The 12,192-nt window shown below is 43.9% G+C and overlaps 1 protein-coding gene across 1 annotated transcript in view; it reads left to right on the forward strand.

The window, feature by feature from the left end:
- The window catches only part of LOC120397007 (sodium channel protein type 5 subunit alpha-like), a 325,327-nt gene that overhangs the window by 90,535 nt on the left and 222,600 nt on the right, over positions 1–12,192 (forward strand). The gene's annotated exons all lie outside the window — the stretch shown is intronic.

The raw sequence follows: 12,192 nt of genomic DNA on the forward strand, positions 1-12,192 counted from the left end.
CCATTTGTTGAGACTTTTTTATTTTTTGAGTCTCACAAAATTTGATATTTTTCTTAAAGCTCCAGTCAGGTGATTATATGAAACTCTCACCTTTTTTACTCTTTTTTTTCTTTTCTTTTTTTTTAATCTAAGTTTCTAGCTCTCATAGTTAGTGGGAAAAGCTTGAAAATGTGACCCCAAAGACTAAAAAACCAAAAGGCAAATAAAATGAACCCAACCTTTTTAATGTTAAAAATCTCATGATTTGGGGGGATTTAACTCCCTATATGGAGTTGGCAGTATTGCATTATCTGGTGTTGTGATAACATTACCAGAAGGTGTGCTTTCTATGTCAGTGCATTTCTAAACAATCTACAGGTTGCTTTTCTTTGAATTACAAGTAAAAATATGTTAACACAACTCCTGTTTTAAAATTTTAAAAATTGCCTTTCATGTAAATAAACTTCATAGTCAGAATGAATGCCTCCACTATTGGCAAAAGGCCTGATCCAAAGCCCATGGAAGTCGATAGAAGATTCTCATCAATTTCAGTGAGCATTGGTTCAAGCCCTAAATAATTTAATGGTGCTGCTGAGGAAAGGTAAATAATAGCAGCATGACAGATGTGACTCATGGCTAATGTATGAAAGGTGAAATCTGTGAGTATTTTGTTACTTTATTTATTTTGAGAGAAAGGACACTCTAGTGGTTATTTTGAGAGGAAGGGCATCCTAGTGGTTAGACACTAGCCTGCAATTCAGGAGGTTTGAGTTCAATTCTCTGCTCCACCACAGACTTCTTGTGTGACCTGGGGTAAATCATAGAATCATAGAATATCAGGGTTGGAAGGACCTGCTCAAAGCAGGACCAATCCCCAGCTAAATCATCCCAGCCAGGGCTTTGTCAAGCCTGACCTTAAAAACCTCTAAGGAAGGAGATTCCACCACCTCCCTAGGTAACCCATTCCAGTGCTTCACCACCCTCCTAGTGAAAAAGATTTTCCTAATATCCAACCTAAACCTCCCACACTGCAACTTGAGACCATTACTCCTTGTTCTGTCATCTAGTACCACTGAGAACAGTCTAGATCCATCCTCTTTGGAACCCCCTTTCAGCTAGTTGAAAGCAGCTATTAAATCCCCCCTCATTCTTCTCTTCTGCAGACTAAACAATCCCAGTTCCCTCAGCCTCTCCTCATAAATCATGTGCTCCAGCCCCCTAATCATATTTGTTCCCCTCCCCTGTACTCTTTCCAATTTTTCCACATCCTTCTTGTAGTGTGGGGCCCAAAACTGGACACAGTACTCCAGATGAGGCCTCACCAATGTCGAATAGAGGGGAATGATCACGTCCCTCAATCTGCTGGCAATGCTCCTACTTATACAGCCCAAAATGCCATTAGCCTTCTTGGCAACAAGGGCACACTGTTGACTCATATCCAGCTTCTCATCCGCTGTAACCCGTAGGTCCTTTTCTGCAGAACTGCTGCCTAGCCACTTGGACCCTAGTCTGTAACAGTGAATGGGATTCTTCCGTCCTAAGTGCAGGACTCTGCACTTGTCCTTGTTGAATCTCATCAGATTTCTTTTGGCCCAATCCTCTAATTTGTCTAGATCCCTCTGTATCCTGTCCCTACCCTCCAGCGTATCTACCACTCCTCCCAGTTTAGTGTCATCTGCAAACTTGCTGATGCAAGGGTGCAGTCCACGCCATCCTCCAGATCATTAATGAAGTTATTGAACAAAACCGGCCCCAGGACCAACCCTTGGGGCACTCCGCTTGAGGCTGCCAACTAGACATGGAGCCATTGATCACTTCCCGTTGAGCCCGATGATCTAGCCAGCTTTCTATCCACCTTATAGTCCATTCATTCAGCCCATACTTCTTTAACTTGCTGGCAAGAATACTGTGGGAGACCATATCAAAAGCTTTGCTAAAGTCCAGAAATAGCACATCCACTACTTTCCCCTCATCCACAGAGCCAGTTGTTTCATCATAGAAGACAATTAGGTTAGTCAGACATGACTTGCCTTGGTGAATCCATGCTGACTGTTCCTGATCATTTTCCTCTCCTCTAAGTGCTCAGAATTGATTCCTTGGGGACCGGTTCCATGATTTTTCCAGGGACTGAGGTGAGGCCTGACTGGCCTGTAGTTCCCTGGATCCTCCTCCTTCCATTTTTTAAAGATGGGCACTACATTAGCCTTTTTCCAGTCTTCTGGTACCTTCCCCGATTACCATGAGTTTTCAAAGATTATGGCCAATGGCTCTGCAATCACATCCACCAACTCCTTTAGCACCCTTGGATGCAGCGCATCTAGCCCTATGGACAGGTGCTTGTCCAGCTTTTCTAAATAGTCCTGAACCATTTCTTTCTCCACAGAGGGCTGGTCACCTCCTCCCCATGCTGTGCTGCCCAGTGCAGTAGTCTGGGAGCTGACCTTGTTCATGAAGACGGAGGCAAAAAAAGCATTGAGTACATTAGCTTTTTCCACATCTCAATCACTAGGTTACCTCCCTCATTCAGTAAGGGGCTCACACTTTCCTTGACTTTCTTCTTGTTGCTAACATACCTGAAGAAACCCTTCTGGTTACTCTTAACATCTCTTGCTAGCTGCAACTCCAAGTGTGATTTGGCCTTCCTGATTTCACTCTTGCATGCCTGAGCAATATTTTTATACTCCTCCCTGGTCATTTGTCCAATCTTCCACTTCTTGTAAGCTTCTTTTTAGTGTTTAAGATCAGCAAGGATTTCACTCTTAAGCCAAGCTGGTCACCTGCCATATTTACTATTCTTTCTACACATCAGGATGGTTTGTTCCTGCAACCTCAATAAGGATTCTTTAAAACACAGTCAGCTCTCCTGGACTCCTTTCCCCCTCCTATTATTCTCCCACCTACTAATTCTTCCCTGTTTGTGAGCAGCAGGTCAAGAAGAGCTCTGCCCCTAGTTGGTTCCTCTAGCACTTGCACCAGGAAATTGTCCCCTACACTTTCCAAAAACTTCTTGGATTGTCTGTGCACCGCTGTATTGCTCTCCCAGCAGATATCAGGGTGATTGAAGTCTCCCATGAGAACCAGGGCCTGTGATCTAGTAACTTCTGTTAGTTGCTGGAAGAACACTTAGGGCTAGAATTTTCAAGGAGTTTGGATGTCTAAAAATGCAGAAAGATGCATCTTTCAGCACCTAAATACCTTTAAAAATATGGCCGTTACTGTGTCTGTGTCTCAGTTCTTAGAGCCCCGTGCAGATACAAATTTATATACACGGATGCAAATCAGTATTCGCAGAGCTGCAGGGCTCTGCTGGGAACCACAGCAGCGAAAGGAGCAGCACATCAGGCCGCTGCTCCCAGGAGCCAGCAGCTCCTCTGGCCCACTGGGGCGGACATCAGGCTCACCGGCAGCTGTCCCAGGTCGTGCTCATGTGTTCAAGTGGCTTGCGTGCTCCCAGACAGAAGACACGGACTGCTGCATGGAAGGGACTCCTGTCTGGGAGTATGCACGCTGCTTGAACACACTGGGGATGGCTGGGGATGGCTGCCGGTGAGCCTGGTGCCCCCGTGGGCAAGGCTGGGGATGGTACAACCATGCTGGAGGAGCTGCCAGCATGGGGCGCTGACTCGTGGGAGTGGCGGCCTGACGTGGTGCTGCTGCTTTTGCCACTGTGGTTCCCGGTGGAGCCCTGCAGCTCTGTTGATATCAATTTATATCCACAAATATCTGCATCTGCAGATATAAAATTGTATCCTCGCAGGGCTCTATCAGTTCTCCATCTGCAAAAAGAGGGATAATACTTCTCTATCTTTCAGAGATATTATGAGGATAAATACATTAAAGCCTGTGAGGTGCTCAGGTTCTACAGTAATGGATAGCAGGATAAAGCCCTTGGATAAACACATAGGGTGGAGAATGGACGAGAATCTGGCTCACTGTATAAAAGTCAGTAATGACATACATTGAAATTGTCTCTGTACAAATATAACATGCTATATAATTAATGTGATGGGGAAATACCTTTTTTGGTCAGGGGAAATGTTGCCTATTATATGAATAACAGCCTTGATGGGGTGATGGATTTGACTGGGTTAGAGTTTGGCTGTGCTGTATACATAGTAAAAAATAGTAATACCAATTAAAGATTTTAACGTGTTTTCATAATGATGGAAAATGAAGACAGTGTGGGGTAGTAATGTTCAATTACAAGTGGCGGACAGAAATCATTTAAACAAATGGGAGGAAGTGTTGAGTCAGTCTGGAAAAGTATTGAGGGGCAAGGAGCCACGTGTCTTTATAGAAACATTTAATGACTTCAGGATGAGAATGATGAAGTGTTTCTGGAGATGCTGGAGAAGATAGCTCCAGCTATCAGAATAGGAGCCACAACATTAACCAAAAAAGGATAATATTTTGTGGTGTATCAACAAGAGTGTTGTATATGAGACATGGAACGTAGATGTCCACTCTGCTCAGCACTGGTGAGGCCTCAACTGGAGTACTGTGTCCAGTTCCAGGCATCACACTTTAGGAAAAATGTGGATAAATTGGAGAGAGTCCAGCAACAAAAACAATAAGAAGTTTAGAAAACCTGGCCTATGAGGAAGGGTTAAAAAAAACTGGGCATGTTTGATCTTGAGAAAAGAAAAATGTTATCAGCTTCACTCTCAATCTTCAAATATGTTAAGGACTGTTATAGAGAGGACTGTGATCAGTTGTTCTCCATGTCAACTGATGGTAGGACAAGAAGCAATGAGCTTGATCTGCAGTAAGGGAGATTTAGGTTAGATATTAAGAAAACTTTTCTAACTAATGGTAGTTAAGCTCTAGAATAGGCTTCCAAAGGAAGTTATGAAATCCCCTTCATTGGAGGTTTTTTAAGAACGGGTTGGACAAACCCCTATCAGGGATCATCTAGGTTTACTTGGTCCTCTGTCAGCCTTGGTGGCATTTCAAGGTCTCTTCAAACTTTACATTGGTATGGTTTGATGATTCACACTCCGGTGTACAGGAACAGTAAAGGAGACTAACAGGTAGTGCTGAGTGGATATATTATGTAAGGCTTGGGATTTTGTGCTATTGCTTTTAAAAGCACTAGTTAGCCTAACTTGGAGTAACGTATCAGAGGGGTAGCCGTGTTAGTCTGGATCTGTAAAAGCAGCAAAGAGTCCTGTGGCACCTTATAGACTAACAGACATATTGGAGCATGAGCTTTCGTGGGTGACATGCATCCGACGAAGTGAGTATTCACCCACGAAAGCTCATGCTCCAATACGTCTGTTAGTCTATAAGGTGCCACAGGACTCTTTGCTAACTTCGAGTACAATATCTAATTTCAGTCATCTTTGTAGTTAACTTGGAGAGAGATTAGCATCGAACAAGAAAGATGATAAATGCAACTGGAAATTCTTAGATATGAGGTGAGATTAAAAAACAGGGATTGTTTAGGCTTCCAAAATGACAAATGAAAGGTGACTTGAAGTATTTAAAGCATGGGTTATTATAAAATTAAACTTGTTGATTTGTTTGAAGCTCTTGGACAAGCTAGAACTAAAGGACATGGATTTCAACTTAGAGACACTATATGTAAAAATGTAAAACAAATTTAAGGTTTGGGGTCTTTTTTTTTTCCTTCAGAAATAATGTGAAATAGGTGGAATGGTCTTCAATGGAAGAGGGAGAATCAAGAAGTAGCAATGTATATAAGGAACAATAGGGTGCTGGATACTGAATACTACAGAAAATCTGCCCTTTATTTATGTACTTATATAGGAGCTGAGCTCTTTGAAAATCTGGCCCAAATTGCAGCTGCTGAGCACTTGAAAAGCTGGCCAAAAGCTTTAAAAGTGACTAATGATTTTGGAGCAGCAAAGAATCCTGTGGCGCCTTATAGACTAACAGACGTTTTAGAGCATGAGCTTTCGTGGGTGAATACCCATTTCGTCGGATGCAAGTAGTGGAAATTTCCAGGGGCAGGTATATATATATGCAAACAAGAAGCAAGCTAGAGATAATGAGGTTAGTTCAATCAGGGAGGATGAGGCCCTGTTCTAGCATTTGAGGTGTGAAAATCAAGGGAGGAGAAACTGGTTTTGTAGTTGGCAAGACATTCACAGTCTTTGTTTAATCCAGAGTTGATGGTGTCAAATTTGCAGATGAACTGAAGCTCAGCAGTTTCTCTCTGAAGTCTAGTCCTTTGAAGTTTTTTCGCTGCAGGATGGCCACCTTAAGATCTGCTATTGTGTGGCCAGGGAGGTTGAAGTGTTCTCCTACAGGTTTTTGTATATTGCCATTCCTAATATCTGATTTGTGTCCATTTATCCTTTTCCGTAGAGGCTGTCCAGTTTGGCCGATGTACATAGCAGAGGGGCATTGCTGGCATATGATGGCGTATATTACATTGGTGGACGTGCAGGTGAATGAACCGGTGATGGTGTGGCTGATCTGGTTAGGTCCTGTGATGGTGTCGCTGGTGTAGATATGTGGGCAGAGTTGGCATCGAGGTTTGTTGCATGGATTGGTTCCTGAGCTAGAGTTACTATGGTGCGGTGTGCAGTTACTGGTGAGAATATGCTTCAGGTTGGCAGGTTGTCTGTGGGCGAGGACTGGCCTGCCACCCAAGGCCTGTGAAAGTGTGGGATCATTGTCCAGGATGGGTTGTAGATCCCTGATGATGCGTTGGAGGGGTTTGAGCTGGGGACTGTATGTGATGGCCAGTGGAGTCCTGTTGGTTTCTTTCTTGGGTTTGTCTTGCAGAAGGAGGTTTCTGGGTACACATCTGGCTCTGTTGATCTGTTTCCTTATTTCTTCGTGCGGGTACTGTAGTTTTGAGAATGCTTGGTGGAGATTTTGTAGGTGTTGGTTTCTGTCTGAGGGGTTAGAGCAGATGCGGTTGTACCTCAGTGCTTGGCTGTAGACAATGGATCGTGTGGTGTGCCCGGGATGGAAGCTGGCGGCATGAAGGTAGGTATAGCGGTCGGTAGGTTTTCGGTATAGGGTGGTGGTAATGTGACCATCACTTATTTGCATCATGGTGTCTAGGAAGTGGACCTCTCGTGTAGATTGGTCCAGGCTGAGGTTGATGGTGGGGTGGAAGCTGTTGAAATTGTGGTGGAATTTTTCCAGAGTCTCCTTCCCATGGGTCCAGATGATGAAGATGTCATCAATGTAGCATAGGTAGAGAAGGGGCGTGAGTGGACGTGAGCTGAGGAAGCGTTGTTCCAGGTCGGCCATAAAAATATTGGCATATTGTGGGGCCATGCGGGTGCCCATAGCGGTGCCACTGATCTGGAGATATATATTGTCATCAAATTTGAAATAGTTGTGTGTGAGGATAAAGGCACAGAGCTCAGCAACCAGTTGTGCTGTGGCATCATCAGAGATACTATTCCTGACAGCTTGTATTCCATCAGTGTGTGGGATGTTTGTGTAGGGAGCCTCTACATCCATGGTAGCTAGGATGGTGTTTTCTGGAAGGTCACCAATGCATTGTAGTTTCATCAAATTTGAAATACTTGTGTGTGAGGATAAAGGCACAGAGCTCAGCAACCAGTTGTGCTGTGGCATCATCAGGGCCTCAGGAATCCTGTGGCACCTTATAGACTAACAGACGTTTTAGAGCATGAGCTTTCGTGGGTGAATACCCACTTCGTCGGATGCAAGTAGTGGAAATTTCCAGGGGCAGGTATATATATGCAAGCAAGAAGCAAGCTAGAGATAACGAGGTTACAGATCCAGACTAACACGGCTACCCCTCTGATACTTGACACCATGCAAGGCTCTGCATTTAGCTGTATGGAGTGGAAATCCATCAACCTCATGAAGAAACTTGTACAAATACAGACAGATATCATCTTCCTTTCCAAATGCAAACAGATGGACATCATACCAAATGGACTAAAGGTAAAAAATTATCTGCTATCTACATCCTACACAGACCACAGTGAGAGATTATGCCATACTCTATCAAAGAAACTGAGGAACCACCTGATCAGCATCCTATACAGCAAACAGGAAAACATCAAAAAAGAGCTCTCCAACCTGGAGACTCTCATTAATAACCAAACTTCCATACAAACGGACTTCACTAAAATAAGACAGGAGATCTACATTATTCACTTCACCTCTCTACAAAGGAAAAAGGACTGTAAGCTGTCTAAACTCCTACCTGCCACATGGGGCCACAACCGTGGTACCCCCTAACCCACCCAGCAATATCGTCAATCTATCCAACCACACACTCAGCCCAGAAGAAAAGTCTGTCCTATTTCGAGGACTCCCTTTCTGCCCTGCCACCCCACCAACATGATACAGTTCTGCAGCAATCTGGAAGCCTACTTTCGCCGTCTCCGACTCAAAGAATACTTTCAGGACAATACTGAACAGCGCACTGATACACAGTTACCTTCCCACCAACAGCACAAGAAGAAGAACTCCACATGGACTCCTCCTGAAGGTCGAACTGACAGTCTGGACCTATACATTGAATGCTTCCGCCGACGTGCACAGGCAGAAATTGTGGAAAAACAACATCGCTTGCCTCATAACCTAAGTCGTGCAGAATGCAATGCCATCCACAGGCTCAGAAACCATCCTGACATTATAATCAAAGAGGCTGATAAAGGAGGTGCTGTTGTCATCATGAACAGGTCTGACTACCAAAAGGAGGCCGCCAGACAACTCTCCAATACCAAATTCTACAGGCCACTTCCCTCAGATCCCACTGAGGAATACACTAAGAAACTGCACCATCTACTCAGGACACTCCCTACACTAACACTGGAACAAATCAACATACCCTTAGAGCCCCGACCAGGGTTATTCTATCTACTACCCAAGATCCACAAACCCGGAAATCCTGGACGCCCCATTATCTCGGGCATTGGCACTCTCACTGAAGGACTGTCTGGATATATGGACTCTCTACTCAGACCCTATGCCACCAGCACTCCCAGCTATCTCCGTGACACCACTGATTTCCTGAGGAAACTACCTACGCTACATTGATGACATCTTCATCATCTGGACCCATGGGAAGGAGACTCTGGAAAAATTCCACCACGATTTCAACAGCTTCCACCCCACCATCAACCTCAGCCTGGACCAATCTACACGGGAGGTCCACTTCCTAGACACAATGGTGCAAATAAGTGATGGTCACATTACCACCACCCTATACTGAAAACCTACCGACCGCTATGCCTACCTTCATGCCTCCAGCTTCCATCTCGGGCACACCACACGATCCATTGTCTACAGCCAAGCACTGAGGTACAACCGCATCTGCTCTAACCCCTCAGACAGAGACCAACACCTACAAAATCTCCACCAAGCATTCTCAAAACTACAGTACCTGCACGAAGAAATAAGGAAACAGATCAACAGAGCCAGACGTGTACCCAGAAGCCTCCTACTGCAAGACAAACCCAAGAAAGAAACCAACAGGACTCCACTGGCCATCACATATAGTCCCCAGCTAAAACCCCTCAACGCATCATCAGGGATCTACAACCCATCCTGGACAATGATCCCACACTTTCACAGGCCTTGGGTGGCAGGCCAGTCCTCGCCCACAGACAACCTGCCAACCTGAAGCATATTCTCACCAGTAACTGCACACCGCACCATAGTAACTCTAGCTCAGGAACCAATCCATGCAACAAACCTAGATGCCAGCTCTGCCCACATCTACACGAGCGACACCATCACAGGACCTAACCAGATCAGCCACACCATCACCGGTTCATTCACCTGCACGTCCACCAATGTAATATACACCATCATATGCCAGCAATGCCCCTCTGCTATGTACATCGGCCAAACTGGACAGTCTCTATGGAAAAGGATAAATGGACACAAATCAGATATTAGAAATGGCAATATACAAAAACCTGTAGGAGAACACTTCAACCTCCCTGGCCACACAACAGCAGATCTTAAGGTGGCCATCCTGCAGCAAAAAAACTTCAGGACCAGACTTCAGAGAGAAACTGCTGAGCTTCAGTTCATCTGCAAATTTGACACCATCAGCTCAGGATTAAACAAAGACTGTGAATGGCTTGCCAACTACAAAACCAGTTTCTCCTCCCTTGGTTTTCACACCTCAACTGCTAGAACAGGGCCTCATCCTCCCTGATTGAACTAACCTCGTTATCTCTAGCTTGCTTCTTGCTTGCATATATATACCTGCCCCTGGAAATTTCCACTACTTGCATCCGACGAAGTGGGTATTCACCCACGAAAGCTCATGCTGCAAAACGTCTGTTAGTCTATAAGGTGCCACAGGATTCTTTGCTGCTTTTACAGATCCAGACTAACACGGCTACCCCTCTGATACTTAATGATTTTGTATACCTTAGTTCTTAGATACCCAGTTGGAGAAGTCTTGGGCCTGATTTTCAGAAAGTGCTGAGCACACGGTGTCCCAGGTTGGGCACCCAAATATTGAAATGCCTGAAATCATTAGTCACTTTTGGCCAGGTAACTATAGGAAATCTGGTATGTTAAAGGGGTATTAGTTCTGTTTTGTGCAGTAGCTGATGTCCTTTTTGTGGGTCAGGAGAGAATTTTCTAAGGATCTTGCTTTTCCTCAAGACTAGCTATAGGGCTTTTTGCATGGCAGTATTTTTACTTTCCTCTGGCACTAAACTGTATATAAACCAAATGTCTGGAAAAGTGTTAACTTTAAAAGAAATCCATATGATATTGACTAGAGATGGCAACTTTTTTCAGCTTCACATTTATCAGAGAGTTTTTCACTGAGCTGGCCACAGTGATGGCCAATTCCCTTTCCTGAGCTATTTGTTATTTTAGAACCTGATATGGCATAAGAGTACTTCAGATTTTCTCCTCCAACTATATATATATATATATAAACTTTGCATTTATCAACATTGAATTCCATCTTTCACCATGTTGCCCATTCACCTAGCTTGGTTACGTCCCACTGATGTTCCTTCTCTGGATTTGATTTACCGAAATAATTTTATCATCTGCAAATTCTGTCACCCACTGCTCTCCCCATTTTCCCTATTGTTAATAAATATATTAAACACTACCTGTCTTAGGGTACCCTGCTGTTAACCTTCTTCTATGACAAAAATTGACCTTTTATTCATACTCTTTGTTTTCTGTCTCCGATTCTTTTGGATTACAAGTCTGAACATTTTCTTTCTTTTCTTTTTTTTTAATAGTATGAGCTGGTTGGGTTTTCCAGGTTTCACCCACTGTCTGTAATCATAAATGCACTTGATCCTTTTAAAGCTTTTGCTTTCAGTTTCATTGTATGAAATATGTCAGAAAACAACATTTCCAGCCCTAGCCAGCATATTTAAGCACTTCGCTGCATATTGATGTAAAGCATATGTCTAAACAAATGGTGCTCAATATGCCTTGGTGTTTTTTTTCATTCAGCCTACAGTTTTAATGGCTATGCCTGCTGTGACTAGCCAGCCTGGGAAATGTGGAATGAGATTATTTAAAGACTGTTAAAATACAGCATGCCTATTGATCTCTAGCTATCTCATGTCTCATCCGCCCCATCACAGAGTCACAGGATGGTCTACTATAGAGGGAGTAGTAGTGACCACTCTAGTGAAGGTTGTGTACGTCTTTCTCTTCCAACCCCTTCTTTTCAGTCATAGATAAATTTTGGAAGAGTCCACCTTTTGAGCTGTTAGTGACATGATGGTGGAAGGGAATCTAATATGCTTTTAAAAATCGATTTCATTTAATCTGGGACCACAAACAGTATTCTGCTAATCATAATAATCTGGCTATTGTGTGGCATCATTGGAGGGCAGAGTTAAGGTTGTTTGAGTGCTTTCACCTTACGTTTCCATAACGTTAATAATTTTGGATTTCTTTTATGATTAAACTTCATTTTGAATTTCCTGGGTTAGAAACACTTGGGTTTGGGATAGGGACAACATCATTGCATTGTTCTTACCCTTAGGTCATGTCTACACTAGAGTCCTTACAGCAGCACAGCTGTACCAATGCAACTGTGCCACTCTAAGATCTCCTGTGTACCCCTCTGTGCTAACGGGAGAGAGCTTTCCTGTTGACATAATCAAACCACTCCAATGATCGGTGGTAGCTATATTGGCAGGAGAGCATCTCCCACTGGCATAGCACTGTCCACGCCGGCGCATCTGTCGGTGTAACATATGTCGCTCGGGGGGGTTTCCATACCCCTGAACGACACAAATTACAATG

Source organism: Mauremys reevesii, linkage group 2 (genome assembly GCF_016161935.1).
Source record: "Mauremys reevesii isolate NIE-2019 linkage group 2, ASM1616193v1, whole genome shotgun sequence".
Lineage (NCBI taxonomy): Eukaryota > Metazoa > Chordata > Testudines > Geoemydidae > Mauremys > Mauremys reevesii.